This window comes from Giraffa tippelskirchi, chromosome 7 (genome assembly GCF_054371585.1).
Source record: "Giraffa tippelskirchi isolate mGirTip1 chromosome 7, T2T-mGirTip1v1.2.pri, whole genome shotgun sequence".
NCBI classification, from domain to species: Eukaryota; Metazoa; Chordata; class Mammalia; order Artiodactyla; family Giraffidae; genus Giraffa; species Giraffa tippelskirchi.
Genome location: NC_137281.1, coordinates 79,327,727 through 79,342,464, shown reverse-complemented (window position 1 = coordinate 79,342,464; position 14,738 = coordinate 79,327,727). Strand labels below are relative to the sequence as shown.

Genomic DNA, 14,738 nt, shown 5'->3' with positions numbered 1-14,738 from the left:
CTGTCTATGGGATATTTCAAGCAAGAATACCGGAGTGGGTTGCCATTTCCACCTCCAAGAAATCTTCCCGACCCAGGGACTGAACCTGAGTCTCCTGTTTCCTGCATTGGCAGCCGGATTCTTCACTACTGAGCCCACCTGGGAAGCCCAGTAGATCAGATATCATGACTGAAAATCTCAACAGCATCTGGTCTTGAAAGTCTAGATATTCTGAGAGCCCTCAAGATAGGAATGATTTTCTGGGACCATTATCTCATATGGAATGTGGCACTTTCTATTTTCCAAGAAGAACAGTAAAGATTTTTCTAACCAAAATTCATGAAGATACAGTTTCAAAAACATCTGTACTTTCCAACTTGACATAGAAATAAAAATATTTTAACTGATGATTTTAGCTATGTTTACCTTTGGGATTATTAATTTAAAGATCTACATTTTTAAAAGATGTTTGTGCAAATATCAGTCGGGTTCTGTATATTTGTCTCCATGTGCAAAACTCTAAGTATTCTGTTTGAATTTTTTAAAAAATACATATCTGTTTCTATGACTTTCTTTGTACAGCTCCATGTCGCTGTCTTAAAACAAACCAACCCAGACTTTCTCACTTGGTTCCTCTGTCTGCCTTTCCCTTTCGTGCTCTAATTATGTCTCTTCTCTAACTTTCTGTCCTTATCTTCCCTCTGTTTCTTTTCCTTAGCTTTGGAATATTGAAAAACATTTTAAATAATTTGAGAAGTAATATAGAGGACAGAGCACAGGCTTCAGATCAGATAGTGAGGTGAAGTGAAGTCAAAGTCCCTCAGTCCTGTCTGACTCTTTGCGACCCCATGGACTATACAGTCCATGGAATTCTCCAGGCCAGAATACTGGAGTGGGGTAGCCTTTGCCTTCTCCAGGGGATTTTCCCAGCCCAGGGATTGAACCCAGGTCTCCCGCATTACAGGCGGATTCTTTACCAGCTAAGCCACAAAGGAAGCCCTCAATTCAGATAAAGGGAGTGAGTGAGTGAAAGTCATTCAGTCGTGTCCGACTCTTTCCAACCCCATGGACTATAATATATACAGTCCATGGAATTCTCCAGGCCAGAATACTGGAGTGGGTAGCCTTTCCCTTCTCCAAGGAATCTTCCTAACCCAGAGATCAAACCCAGGTCTCCCACACTGCAGACGGATTCTTTACCAGCTGAGCCACAAGGGAAGCCCAAGAATACTGGAGTGGGTAGCCTATCCCTTCTCCAGGGGATCTTCCCAACCCAGGAATCAAACCAGGGTCTCCTGCATTCCAGGCGGATTCTTTACCAACTGAGCTATCAGGCCCCAGATCAGATAGACAGGGATTCAAATCCTAGTTCCTTACTTTCAAGGACTGTGGATCTTGAGCAAATTATTATCCCCTCCAAACTGTATTTTTTCTTAACTGTAAAGTGGGGAAATGATGTCTACCCCAGAGTGTTGTCAGGATTACTGGTGATAAAGTATGTAAAGGAGCCAACACAGAGTAAGTATCCAAGAAATACTGGTTCACCTTCTCACTTGAATCAGGTTTTATGTTCTTTGTTCTTAATTCTGAAAGCAAATACATGAAATGTTTCCTATTTCTCTCCAAAAATTGCTTTATCCTTAGCCAACCTGGACTTATTTTCTTCCTCTAATAATTAGCAGGTTTTTCTGATGGGAAATCATTGCCCACCCATCAGTGTTTCTCAAACTGTGTTCCACAGAACACTAGACATTAATAGAGGTCAAATCAGTTTGCATACAATGTCTTCATCTTGTAGATTCATGGCTTACATTAGCCTATTAAAAGCAACTCTACAAGCAGTTTCCATGAACAACTGTAATTCAGTGTTTTCTGTCATTAGTTGACCATATTCATTTTTTTGTGTAACACCTAATTAACATCCTGCACATCCAATCAACTCCTTTTAGAAAATGTTAATTTAGAGAGATGGATGGACTTTTTATGTACTTCAAGCAATTTTCCATAAATATAACTTTTTTCAACAGAGAGATAAGAGCTAAATAGCATCCAATTGCAATTACATTCTTTGAAAATAAATAAATAAATAAAATTATATTCTTTGGCAAGGGTCTAAATAATTCTAATTTGGAGTTGTGGATTATCTTGGTTTTGATTGTTTTGTTCTATTTTTTTTTTAATGTGGCTATCAAAGGACACTAGCTGAGTGCATCCACAGTGTATGAATCACAAAGACAAATCACACGTGCTTTCTTTAAACCTCAGTTTTCTTGTTACTAATGTGGGAGATTAGAGGCTTTTCTAAGTCTTGCTGTGAGGACCCAATGAGATCATTCATGTGAAAGTGCAGTCTATACCAGCACAGCTTGGACTGGTTAAAAATTAATGCCTTTGGGCTATTGTTGATTGTTAAGGTGGGAGGAGGGAGGAACATTGAATGATTCTAAAGAGAAATAATCATGGATGTCCAATTGGGCAAGAGGAACTATTTGAGCTCAGACCCAACCAGCATGGGACTTTTCTTTCCAAAGGATTTTAAGAGTACACGAACCCCACAGATTTAGATTAGTAATGCTGTAGACCACTCAGGTATGTAAATTCCCTGAGCTATCAGGGAAGCCCCCAGATCAGATAGACAGGGATTTAAATCCTAGTTCCTCACTTTCAAGGACTGTGGATCTTGAGGAAATTATGTTTACATAGAATGTAAACCACTAGACCATTCAGGTATGACCTAAATCAAATCCCTTATGATTATACAGTGAAAGTGAGAAAGAGATTTAAGGGGCTATCTGATAGACAGAGTGCCTGATGAACTATGGACATAGGTTTGTGACATTGTACAGGAGACAGGGATCAAGACCATCCCCAAGAAAAAGAAATGCAAAAAAGCAAAATGGCTGACTGAGGAGGCCTTACAAATAGCTGAGAAGAGAAGAGAAGCGAAAAGCAAAGGAGAAAAGGAAAGATATACCCATTTGAATGCAGAGTTCCAAAGAATAGTAACGAGAGATAAGAAAGCCTTCCTCAGTGATTAATGCAAAGAAATAGAGGAAAACAACAGAATGGGAAAGAGATCTTTTCAAGAAAATTAGAGATATCAAGGGAATATTTCATGCAAAGATGGGCTCAATAAAGGACAGAAATGGTATGGACCTAACAGAAGCAGAAGATATTAAGAGGTGGCAAGAATACACAGAAGAACTGTACAAAAAAGATCTTCATGACCCAGATAATCACGATGGTGTGATCACTCACCTAGAGCCAGACATCCTGGAATGTGAAGTCAAGTGGGCCTTAGGAAGCATCATTACGAACAAAGCTAGTGGAGGTGATGGAATTCCAGTTGAGCTATTTCAAATCCTAAGGGATGATGCTGTGAAAGTGTTGCACTCAATATGCCAGCAAATTTGGAAAACTCAGCAGTGGCCACAGGACTGGAAAAGGGCAGTTTTCATTCCAATCCCAAAGAAAGGTAATGCCAAAGAATGCTCAAACTACCACACAATTGCACTCATCTCACATGCTAGTAAGGTTATGCTCAAAATTCTCCAAGCCAGGCTTCAGCAATACGTGAACCATGAACTTCCAGATGTTCAAGCTGGTTTTAGAAAAGGCAGAGGAACCAGAGATCAAATTGCCAACATCTGCTGCATCATCGAAAAAGCAAGAGAGTTCCAGAAAAACATCTATTTCTGCTTTATTGATTATGCTAAAGCCTTTGACTGTGTGGATCACAGGAAACCGTGGAAAATTCTGAAAGAGATGGGAATACCAGACCAGCTGACCTACCTCTTGAGAAACCTGTTTGCAGGTCAGGAGGCAACAGTTAGAACTGGACATGGAACAACAGACTGCTTCCAAATAGGAAAAAGAGTACGTCAAGGCTGTATATTGTCACCCTGCTTATTTAACTTATATGCAGAATACATCATGAGAAACGCTGGGCTGGAAGAAGCACAAGCTAGAATCAAGATTGCCGGGCGAAATATCAATAACCTCAGATATGCAGATGATACCACCCTTATAGCAGAAAGTGAAGAAGAACTAAAGAGCCTCTTGATGAAAGTGAAAGAGGAGAGTGAAAAAGTTGGCTTAAAGCTCAACATTCAGAAAACTAAGATCACGGCATCCAGTCCCATCACTTCATGGCAAATAGATGGGAAAACAGTGGAAACAGTGGCTGACTTTATTTTTGGGGGCTCCAAAATCACTGCAGATGGTGACCAAAGCCATGCAATTAAAAGATGCTTACTCCTGGGAAGGAAAGTTATGACCAGCCTAGATAGCATATTAAAAAGCAGAGACTTTACTTTGTCAACAAAGGTCCGTCTAGTCAAGGCTATGGTTTTTCCAGTAGTCATGTATGGATATGAGAGTTGGACTATAAAGAAAGCTGAGCACTGAAGAATTGATGCTTTTGAACTGTGGTGTTGGAGAAGACTCTTGAGAATCCCTTGGACTGCAAGGAAATCCAACCAGTCCATCCGAAAGGAGATCAGTCCTGGGTGTTCATTGGAAGGATTGATGTTGAAGCTGAAACTCCAATACTTTGGCCACCTGATGCGAAGAGCTGACTCATTTGAAAAGACCCTGATGCTGGGAAAGATTGAGGGCAGGAGAAGAAGGGGATGACAGAGGATGAGATGGTTGGATGGCTGAGTTTTGGTAAACTCTGGGAGTTGGTGAGTCGCTCAGTCACTCAGTCGTGTCCAACTATTTGCGACATCATAGTTCGCCAGACTCCTCTGTCCAGGCAAGAATACTGGAGTGGGTAGCCATTCCCTCTCCAGCAGATATTCCCAATCCAAGGATCAGACTCAGGTCTCTTGCATTGCAGGCAGATTCTTTACCATCTGAGCCACCAGGGAAACCCAGTATACTGCACTGTTTGAGAAGGATATATCTAGGTATATTATGAAAGGGACAAATGTCCATTTACAGAATTAAAAGCAAGCAAAACTACCCTCAGAATTACCAGAAAGACAACAGAGAATCTACTGAACAGTCGAAAAAAAAATAAAGATCTTCCAAAGAAGCATAAAAATAGAAAACAAAATAAGATTACAGAACTAAAACTATATATGATAATTACAATCATAAATGTGAATGAGATTAACTTATGAAAAGAAAAATAAATCAGTCAAACAAACAGAATCAGTCTACAAAACCCACAGTTAGAACCAGAAGTGGAAAAAACTCAGTGTTGGTGACAGTGAGGCAAAGATGTTTTTAAATTCAGTGTTGGTGGGAAAATAATTTGGTATAACATTTCTGAAAGGAAGTTTGTATCAAAATGTAAAATATACACAACACTGTATTAAGCTAGTTCACTTTGAGAAATCAGCCGGAGGTAAAAATTGCACAAAAGCAAACAGCCAGGCCCAGAAGGGCTTCTTGTCTGGAGAGACCAATAGGGGCTAGTCATGCAGACACGGCTAGCATGCCACCTCTAAGGCAGTACTGAAAGCTACTTCTAGGGCCAAAGTTGAGGAGTTAGTAAAGGCACTCCCTTCTCTTTTTGTTTGTGTGCTTGTCTATAAACATTTCTTAGCTTCTCTGGTGTCTATAACAGAGCAAGGAAGGGATTTTCCCCAAGTTCAAAATCTACAGTGACTCATCTCTGGGACTTTCTGAGGCTACTCAGTGCATTGAGCAACTGCACAGGGATTCTTACGGCTCTGCCTGCACCAGTGAGACAAGGCAAGGCTAGGAGAAGCCTTCTAATGCTTTTATTAATTGTTCGAGTCTTTAAAAGAAAAACAAAAATTCATGTCAATGTATGGCAAAACCACTACAATATTGTAATTAGCCTCCAATTAAAATAAACAAATTTATAAAACAAAAACAAAAAAAGAGCATCGGGGGGGAAAAAAAGCATCAGTTACTTTTTAAAAGCAACCAAACAAAGGACAGAGTGGTCAGTGGTGTCAGAGTAAGATAAGGACTGAGAAGGGTTCAAAGGATGTAGCAAACATTGAGGTTAGTGAGCGACCTGGCTGAGAACAGTACCTGTGTGGTGGAGGGAGGGGTGGTTTTGAGAGAGAGGAGGAAGTGAAGACCCAGAGAGAGTGAATTTGGACATCTATTTCTGGAAGTTTGGCTGTGAAGGAGAAGAGGGAGAGCAATGGGTGCTTGAAGGAAGGAATGAGGAGGAGGCAGGAAGAGGTGTTTAATTTTTGTTTTGTTTCTGTTTTGTTTTTGAGATTGAAAAGGAGCCTATAGATAAAAAGTAGATGATTCAGAGAAAAGGGCCTTTAACAGAAAGAGGAATGTTGTAACTGTGGGGAAGGAGGAAAAGCCACAGAGAGGTCAAACGGAGAGCTGCCTCTCCAGTATTACTGATTGAAATAAAGATTTCCCTGCAGGGGCCACAGCCACTATTTTGAAGAGGAAGGTCTTGCTTCTACAGTTAGTTTTGAACTGGGAGTGCTCACCCAGTTTGATCCTAAAATGGAAAAACTGTGATGGAAATATTCATCTTCTTGACTGTGGTGGTTTCACAGGCATGTGCACATGTTAAAGCTCATCAAAGCGTGCACTTCAAATAATGTAATGTATAGAATGTCAATTTTCCCTCAGTCAAGCTATAGAGAATTTTTTTGTGTGGTTTTAAACTGGCATGCCTCAGTCAACAGGGGGCGTGGTTGTGCATAACAGGATGGGAAACGGTTTGCCTGAGTATTGGTTCTATGGTTGTTTATTTTCTTAGATGACAGAGCTCTTATTTATAGGCAGTAAAAGAAAGCAATTAAATAATTATAGGCGTGAAGATATAGGCAAATGGATATGTAAAGGTTAGATTAAAACTTGGAGCTGCTGAAATATTCTTGAGTGCCTGTGTAGCCCGTATTCGCAGACTCAGCAGAGAAAGGATGAGATAGCAGGACAAAACATTTCTTTGCAGTCATGTGGGAGCCGTATATGGGATTCTCAGGTGGCAGAGATTACAGTTGATGCCTTCCAGAGGACAGAATTTTGTTACATGTTTTTGTGAATAGGTCAACACCAGCATAAATATCACACTACTGGCTGATGGGAGAGATGATGGGAACAGAACTCAGAATAAAAGTGGAAGACTCCAATGAAACCACTGAAAAAGTAAAAGAAGCTGTGAATGTGAGATCTTTTTTTTAATTTATTTTTAATTGGAGGATAATTGCTTTACAATGTTGTGTTAGTTTCTGCCATAAAACAATGTGAATCAGCCGTAAGTATACATATGTTTCCTCCCTCTTGAACCTTCTTCCCACCCCCAACCCCATCCCACTCCTCTACGTTCTCACAGAGTACCAGGTAGAGAGCTCCCTGTGTTATACAGCAACTTCCCATTAGTTATCTATTTTACATATGGTAATGTATATGTTTCAATGCTACTCTCTCAATTTGTCCCACCCTCTCCTTCCCCTGCTGTGCCCACAAGTCTGTTCTCTATGTCTGCATCTCTATTCCTGCCCTGCAAATAGGTTCATCAATATCTGAATGTGAGATCTTAATCCAACCTCAACAGTTGTTAATGCAACACAGGTGTTAATCCACACCCTGGTTTTGTTGCAGGAAGGGGGACTCTTTTCAGGGCCCGAGAGTGGGCTCTTGTCTAACACTCAGAAATGAATTGTCTGAGGAGACACATGTGCTGACAAAGCAGGAGACTTTTTGGGAAGAGGAGACCGGACGCAGAGCAGCTGGGTAAGGGCATCCAGGACAACTGCTCTGTCACATGGCTTTGCAGTCTTGGGTTTTCTGGTAATGGGATTAGTTTCCAGGTTGTCTCTGGCTAATTATTCTGACTCAGAGTCCTTCCTGGTGGCATGTGCATCACTCAGCCAAGATGGATTCCAGAAAGAAGGATTCTGGGAGGTTGGTAGGACACATGGACTGGAGTCTCCTCTCTCTTTTTGAACTTTCCTGAATTCTTCTGGTTGGTGGTAACTTGTAAGGACCTCCTATTGTAAGATAACTCATGAAAGTGGTTACTGTGGTGCTTGGCCAGGCAGGGCGGTTTGGGTCAGTGGTTGCCCTAACAGTTTATGAAAAGGTTACACATCTCCTGGGGCTCCTCTGCCTCTCCCAGATATCAATAACTTGTGGCCAGTTTTTTTGATTGAGTACACTGGAAAACAGCTCCTTCCTTCCACCCAAGTTCCCATCCATCTTATCTATCACAACACCACCATAAAGTGGACATTATTAGCCCCACCTCACAGCTGTGTAAAAAGAGGTACAGAGAGGAAAATAGCAAGGTCCTACTGAATAGTATAGGGAACTGTATTCAATAGCCTATGATAAACCATAATGGAAAAGAATACAAAAAGAATATATACATGTGTACATTCAGTTATTCTTTTTTTTTTCCTTTTTTTTTTTTTTTGCCACACCATAGGGCTTGTGGAATCTTAGCCCCCTGACCAGGGATGGAACTCAGGCCCCCTGCTGTGGAAACTTGGGAGTCCTAACCATTGGACCATCAGGGAATTCCTTTCTCTGCTATCTTTTAAAACACTAGTGTCTCTAATGTTTTAGTCATTAGTGATATGTGACTATTTAAATTAATTAAAATTAAACTCAATAAGAACCTCAGTTTCTCACTAGCCACACATCAAGTACTCAGTAGCCATGTGTGGCTACAATATTGGACAGCACAGATGTAGAACATTTCCCATTATCACAGAAGGTACTAGTGGACCATGCTGCTAGCACATTACTGTCACGTATCAGGAAGATACAGTTATGAAACAGGAGGGAAGTGGGCAGGGACAACCTTTAAAAGAATGACATAGCCTTAGGATATAACAAAAACTGGTTAGAACCAAGTAGATCCAAGATGGCAAGAAATATGATTTCCAATGGACCTTAAGCTCATTGCAATATATTAGCATAAGCTAAGTGACACACCCACCAGTGCCATGACAGTTCTGAAGCTGACCATAAAAGGCCAAAAAATGGGTGGTGATCCAATTCTTGTAAGTCCCCTTCCCTGAAAATAATAATAATCCTCCCACTCATTACCATGAAATTACCCAGCCCATAAAAACTAACCACCCCATATTTCAGGGCCTCGCTTGCCTTTTGAGATGGCTCACACTTTGTCTGTGGAGTGTGATTCTCCCTAAATATTATAAATCCACTTTTTATCTATCACTTTTGTTTCTTAATGAATTCTTTCTGTGATGAAACATCAAGAACCTGAGCTTTAGTAAGTCCCAAGACCAGGTGTGTGATCTCAGTTGAAAGACTGTGGGGGTGGAGGTGGGGCTTCCTTGGTGGCTCAGTGGTGGATAATCCACCTGCCAATACAGGAGACATGGGTTCAATCCCTGGTCCAGGAAGATGCCAAATGCCTTGGAACAACTAAGCCCATGCACCACAACTACTGAGCCTCCACTCCTAGAGCCTGTGCTTTGCAACAAAAGAAGCCACTGCAATGAGAAGCCCGCACACCACAACTAGAGAGTCATCCCTGCTTAAGGAAACTAGACAAAAAGCCCACGCAGCAAGGAAGACCCAGCACAGCCAAAAGTGAATAAATAAGTACAATTATTTTTTTAAAAGATTAAAAAAAACAAAAGACTGTGGGTTCAAGTCCCAATCTGAGTTACAAGGTTTCAGTTAGACACATGAAATGCTTACCTTTACCTGATTCTGCCCCTCTTTTATCTCCACTGTCTAGTTCGGAGTAGTCTCCACAGTCCCCCTTCAGTCTAAGTACCCAGAGGGCATGCCTGGGGCTGGTCTGCTGGCTCTGCAAGGCACCCAGCACACAGGGCAGACACCCAGATTGTGATGACAAAGATGGATGCTTGACACTTTGTCCAAGCCCAGGAGACAGCAACTCTGAAGCAATCTGCAATGACAGCACCAGGGTGGGAAGTGAACAGCCTGTTTCTGCAAATTTCCTGTATTTTTGCCAGATATGTCAGAATCCAACAGAAGCAAAAAGGATTAAGGGAGAAAGTCAGAAGTGAAGTGAGGGGAAGACAGTAGTGATACCAAAAACTTGGTAATCAAATGGCCTTCTAGTTCTTCCAGGCATTGAAGTTGATCCTCCAAAACCATGAAGGAGAGAGACTTCATGTGCCATGTCTATAATGGGAGTAATGTAATCATCACTCACCATCTTGAAACACCCACCAAACATGAATTTATACAGTTATACAATTCTGGATCAACTTCTGTGTTAAAACTACATCCTCCTGATGATTAAAACTCTAGAATAAGTCTTGACATAAGATGTTGCTTTTTTTTTTCTTTTAAAGGAGAAGATAAAGGCCATTAGTGACCATTCTCCTCCCCTACTCCTTTGTCCTTGAGCTATACTGGGGATTTGGAAGCCCCAAGCTTGGTACTCACCCCTCCCAGCAGTTCTTTATACCCATGGGAGAGTTATTTGAGAACCAGCAAAGCTTTTGGCATCCTTTATCTTTCTCTATGTCTTTTATACTTTTATAAATCTTTATTACACAAAAGCTCTGAGTGATCAAGCCTCATCACTGGCCCCAGACTGAATTCCTCTCCTCCGGAGGCCAAGAATCTCAGAGTCTTTTATGGCTCAACAACAACCTTTCGCTATAAACTGTCCACCCCATCTAAATGTAACAGTTACCCACGCATTGCTTTGCTGACTATGTTTCTCCAGCTCTTCCTGTAATTTAGGAAGTAACATCTTCAGAACATTATAAAACATTCCTTGGATAATTTAGAAGCCTTCTTTCAAGGCCCTGCCTCACTCATGTGAGTATTTTTTTTAAACACTACCTCTGGATTCTGGTCTTCAATTTGCTGCTTCAGCACTTCCTTCCCTGAGAAAGCTTGTGGCCTTGCTCCAAACAACACTACATGTCTTCCTCTAAGTATCCAGGTTTGTTTTGGTTTCCTACAACTGAGCTGTTGCTATCTGAATGGCTGGAGCCAAAGCCTGCTGGGGAAAAATAACAGGAATGGGCCTCTGCAGCACCATACACAGAGCCAAGGAGCTTGGAAACCTCTGGGAGGAGCAGCTGGGTGAAAAGAGGCAGGCCTCTCTGGGATTCCAGATCACATCCTACTGGGACACAAATGACCCTGGAGGGCTGTGCTTATAGTTTCTCAAGGGCCTGGCACTTAGCTCTGCTGTCCCAGTGACTCACATGATAATTTTCCAGGTCTTCAAACTGGGTCAACAAGCTTTGTTTGTCCAGAGAGCTCCCCTGGGAGGCCACTGGAAGAAAAGCAGACTGAATGGGGATGTTTGGCCAGGTGATTCTTTTTGCTGACTTTCAGCCGGAGGAAATATTACCAGTATTCAGGCCAAAAGTTTGGAGAACTAAAAGCTGCCAAGAATCTGGACTGGATCAACATGCACAAGAGTTATTAGTTAAGGGTTGACCTCACTGCTAATGGTGGTTTTTATCATTCGAGAACAAAACAGATAACTTGCATGTGTGTGTGTGTGCATGCGTGTGCATACACGTGTGCTCAGTCAATCAGTCATGTCCAACTCTTTGCAACTCTATGGACTATAGCCTGTCAGGCTCCTCTATTCATGGGATTCTCCAGGCAAGAATACTGGAGTGGGTTGCCATTTCCTCCTCCAGTGGATCTTCCTGACTCAGAGATCAAACCAGCATCTCAGGCAGATTCTTTAGCACTGAGCCACCTGGGGAGCCCCCAGGTAACTTGGGAAGACCCTAAATCAAGATGTTCACTTCTCACAGATAAGAAAGACAGCAAGCTTGTGCTATGAATCATAGAAGCTTCCTTTAACTGTGTGACCTAATCAGCTTATTTATTAAGCAATGGAATCATCCTGGGGCAGTATTTCTCAGATTTGAGAAATCACAGACCCCAAGAACATATCTGAAGACTTGTATCTGAAGAACATTTATAACTTAGAATTAACAGTTTCTCATCTGCCTGAAATGCAGGAGACCTGGGTTTGATCCCTGGGTCGGGGAAGACCCTCCAGCGGTGGGAATGGCTACCCACTCCTGTATTCTTGTCTGGAGAATCCCATGGACAGAGGAGCCTGGCGGACTACAATCTGTGGGGTCACAAAGAATCAGACATGACTGAGTGACTCACTACACATGCATGGAAGCATTATTCACAATGGCCAGAAAGTGGAAACAAACTGAAACCAAGCAAGACACTGTGTGGCTCTCCCAGGTACAAACCCTTCATGCTCTGCTTCTTGTTTGTAGGATATAGGCCTCATTCAGTGTCCTAGACCTTCGGTGAGTTCCAAAGGGATGATTCAAATGGTTGCTAATCAGGGAGGAGAGGGAATACAGAAACAGGGGAGGAGCAGTCAAGAAACAAACGTGCAGGGACTTTCCTGGAGGTCCAGTGGTTAGGACTCTGTGCTTCCACTGCAGGCAGCATGGGTTCCAACCCTGGTCAGGGAATTAAGATCCCACATGCCCGTGGCATGACCAAACAAACAAACAAAAAACAATAGTGCAGGGGTAAGGTCCTTGTCCTTTTGAAGAAACATATACAACAATATCTTTGAGTTCTTCTGCAGGAACCCAGGTGGAGGATGGTATCTTCAGGTTGAGCACAAGATTCCTAGAACACCACCTTGTTACCTCACCATCAACCAGCCAGAAGAAAGTCACACAACTTTCTTTGAGATGAACCCTCATCCCAAATTTTGCCCACTGTGGAGTTCAGGTTTTCTGAGTACAAGCTGCCCATTCTCCTGCTTGGCCCTGCAATAAGCCACCTTTCTCTGCTCTAAACCCCAATGTTTTGCTAGTCTAAGAGTTAAATTCACATGAGATAGACTAACAGGAGAAAATCATATAAAGTTTACTTACATAAATATGTGGGATGCACCCAGGAAAACTGAATAACTCACCAAAATGGCCTCATTTTAAATACCTTCATCAACTAAAGACAAAAGATGTTTAGGGTAGGGAGAGTCAGTTTTGGAAGGTTAACAGGAAAAGTACAGTAAAGTGATGCAGATTAAAGTTGCCTTCCCATGATGGTTTCTAAAGTTTTGGGTTCTTCCACATAGAAGGGGGAGATTTCCCTTACAAATGTAAATGTTTCTTACAAAAAGGCAACTCCTACTTGGTTTTCAGAGCCCTTCCCTGGCTGGGGAACTGACACCCTGCAAGCTGTGTGGTGTGACAAAAAAAAAAAAAAAAATCCAGAGAAATTCAACAGGAGATGACCTGAGGCCAGATTAAAGGAGTGCAGGCCCTGCACACACCCAAATCTAATCAGCAATCCTGCCCTTGAACCACTGCTATAAAACTCCTCACCAAATCCTCCCTGGTTGGGACACACAGTTTCTGAGGCATAAGCCCACTGTATCCCCTCTTTGGCAAAGCAAAGCTACTCTTTTCTTCTTCAACCAAATCTCTGTCTCTGAGATTCGATTCACCACCAGTGCATAGAGGCTGAGTTTTCAGCATCAGTACCAATTAATCTAATGTGGAAAATTCTCTGAGAAAGTCTCCTGCTGGGGCCTTACTTGGGTTATGGATTGACCACCCCCGATTTAAACACCATGACCTTCCAAAAGTGTCTGAAGCAACGGAATAAAGATGGATGCTGCTAACTGAAGTCAGAGGGGAAGGGCAATGAGAATTTATGTAAGCAAGAGTGATAGGGACAGAGTAAAGGAACAAAATAGGTGACCAAATAGCTCATCCCACTAGGGGATTGTAAGTAGAAAATATATAGGAGACCCCTGTAAGTTAATGATTATTCAAGAAAGCAGGTTTCCCTAACCACAAAACTATCAGGCTCACTTAGCAACAAAACCATGCAGCAGAAGCACTCGACATGCCCCCAAACAATAAAACAATGGTGGCATGAGACCCACATACTGTCCAGTGAGCTCAATAAGTTAATGATCGCTAGGACATGCTCTCTGCACACATAAAAAACAGTAATTTGTGGACCTTGCTTGATTATATAAGGACAAGAAAACTCTCCTCCCCAACCTGAGGAGGAACAGATGAACGGAAGCATGACCTCTACTCAAGAAAGACAAAGAAGTTCTCCCCCTTTTGACTTTTCTTTTGATTATAAAAATGTAGTCCAGTAAGTTCTCAGGGTGTGGCATTTCTTGTCCACTCTTCTTGGCCCCCAACCCCCCCAATTCTAATCTGTCACTTTGCCTCTCACTGAATTCCTTTCTGCATTGCAACATAAAGAACTATGGTACCAGAGCTCTTCGGAGCCCCTGAAACGATACCAAACAGTTGCAAGGGAGACTTTCTCACATGGTTGGTTTGCACAGGGACAAAAGTCAAGGGGTACAGGATGTGGTTCACAGCTGGCTCTTCTATTTGTTTAGCTAAGAGGACAACTGTCTCTACTCTCTGATCTTTTTTTCCCCTCACCTAGAAAAAAAGCAGAAAATATCCCACCTCTTTGGGAGGTTGTTCAGATGAGTTCAATTAACCAAGCTTTTACTGGGCATCTGATTTTTATATATTAGACATTGAGCTAGTGCTGGGAGGAAATCAGAGTGGCCCCTACCTTCAGGGGGGCTTATCTGGTGGCTCAGTGGTATAGAATCGGCCTGCTAATGCAGGAGATGTGGGGTTTGATCCCCGGGTCAGGGAGATCCCTGGAGAAGGAAATGGCAACCCACTGCAGTATTCTTGCCTGGGAAATCCCATGGACAGAGGAGCCTGTCGGGCTACAATCCGTGGGGTCACAAAAGAGAGAGACATAACTTAGCAACTAAACAATAACAACTACCTTCCAGGAGCCAGAGTCTAGTCGGGGAGACTACTATACTGAGTGCTATGGAAAGA

The 14,738-nt window shown here is 42.2% G+C and overlaps 1 long non-coding RNA gene across 1 annotated transcript in view; it reads right to left on the bottom strand.

Moving 5' to 3' along the window:
• LOC145514866 (uncharacterized) overlaps positions 1–11,765 on the bottom strand; it is a 36,460-nt gene extending 24,695 nt beyond the window's left edge. Inside the window, exons 1-3 of the long non-coding RNA XR_014060517.1 lie at positions 11,106–11,765; positions 10,735–10,894; positions 9,610–9,823 (exon numbers count right to left, since the gene is read on the bottom strand). This is a non-coding gene — a long non-coding RNA (uncharacterized LOC145514866). The remainder of the gene's footprint in view (positions 1–9,609; positions 9,824–10,734; positions 10,895–11,105) is intronic.
• Between the last annotated feature and the right edge of the window lie 2,973 nt (positions 11,766–14,738).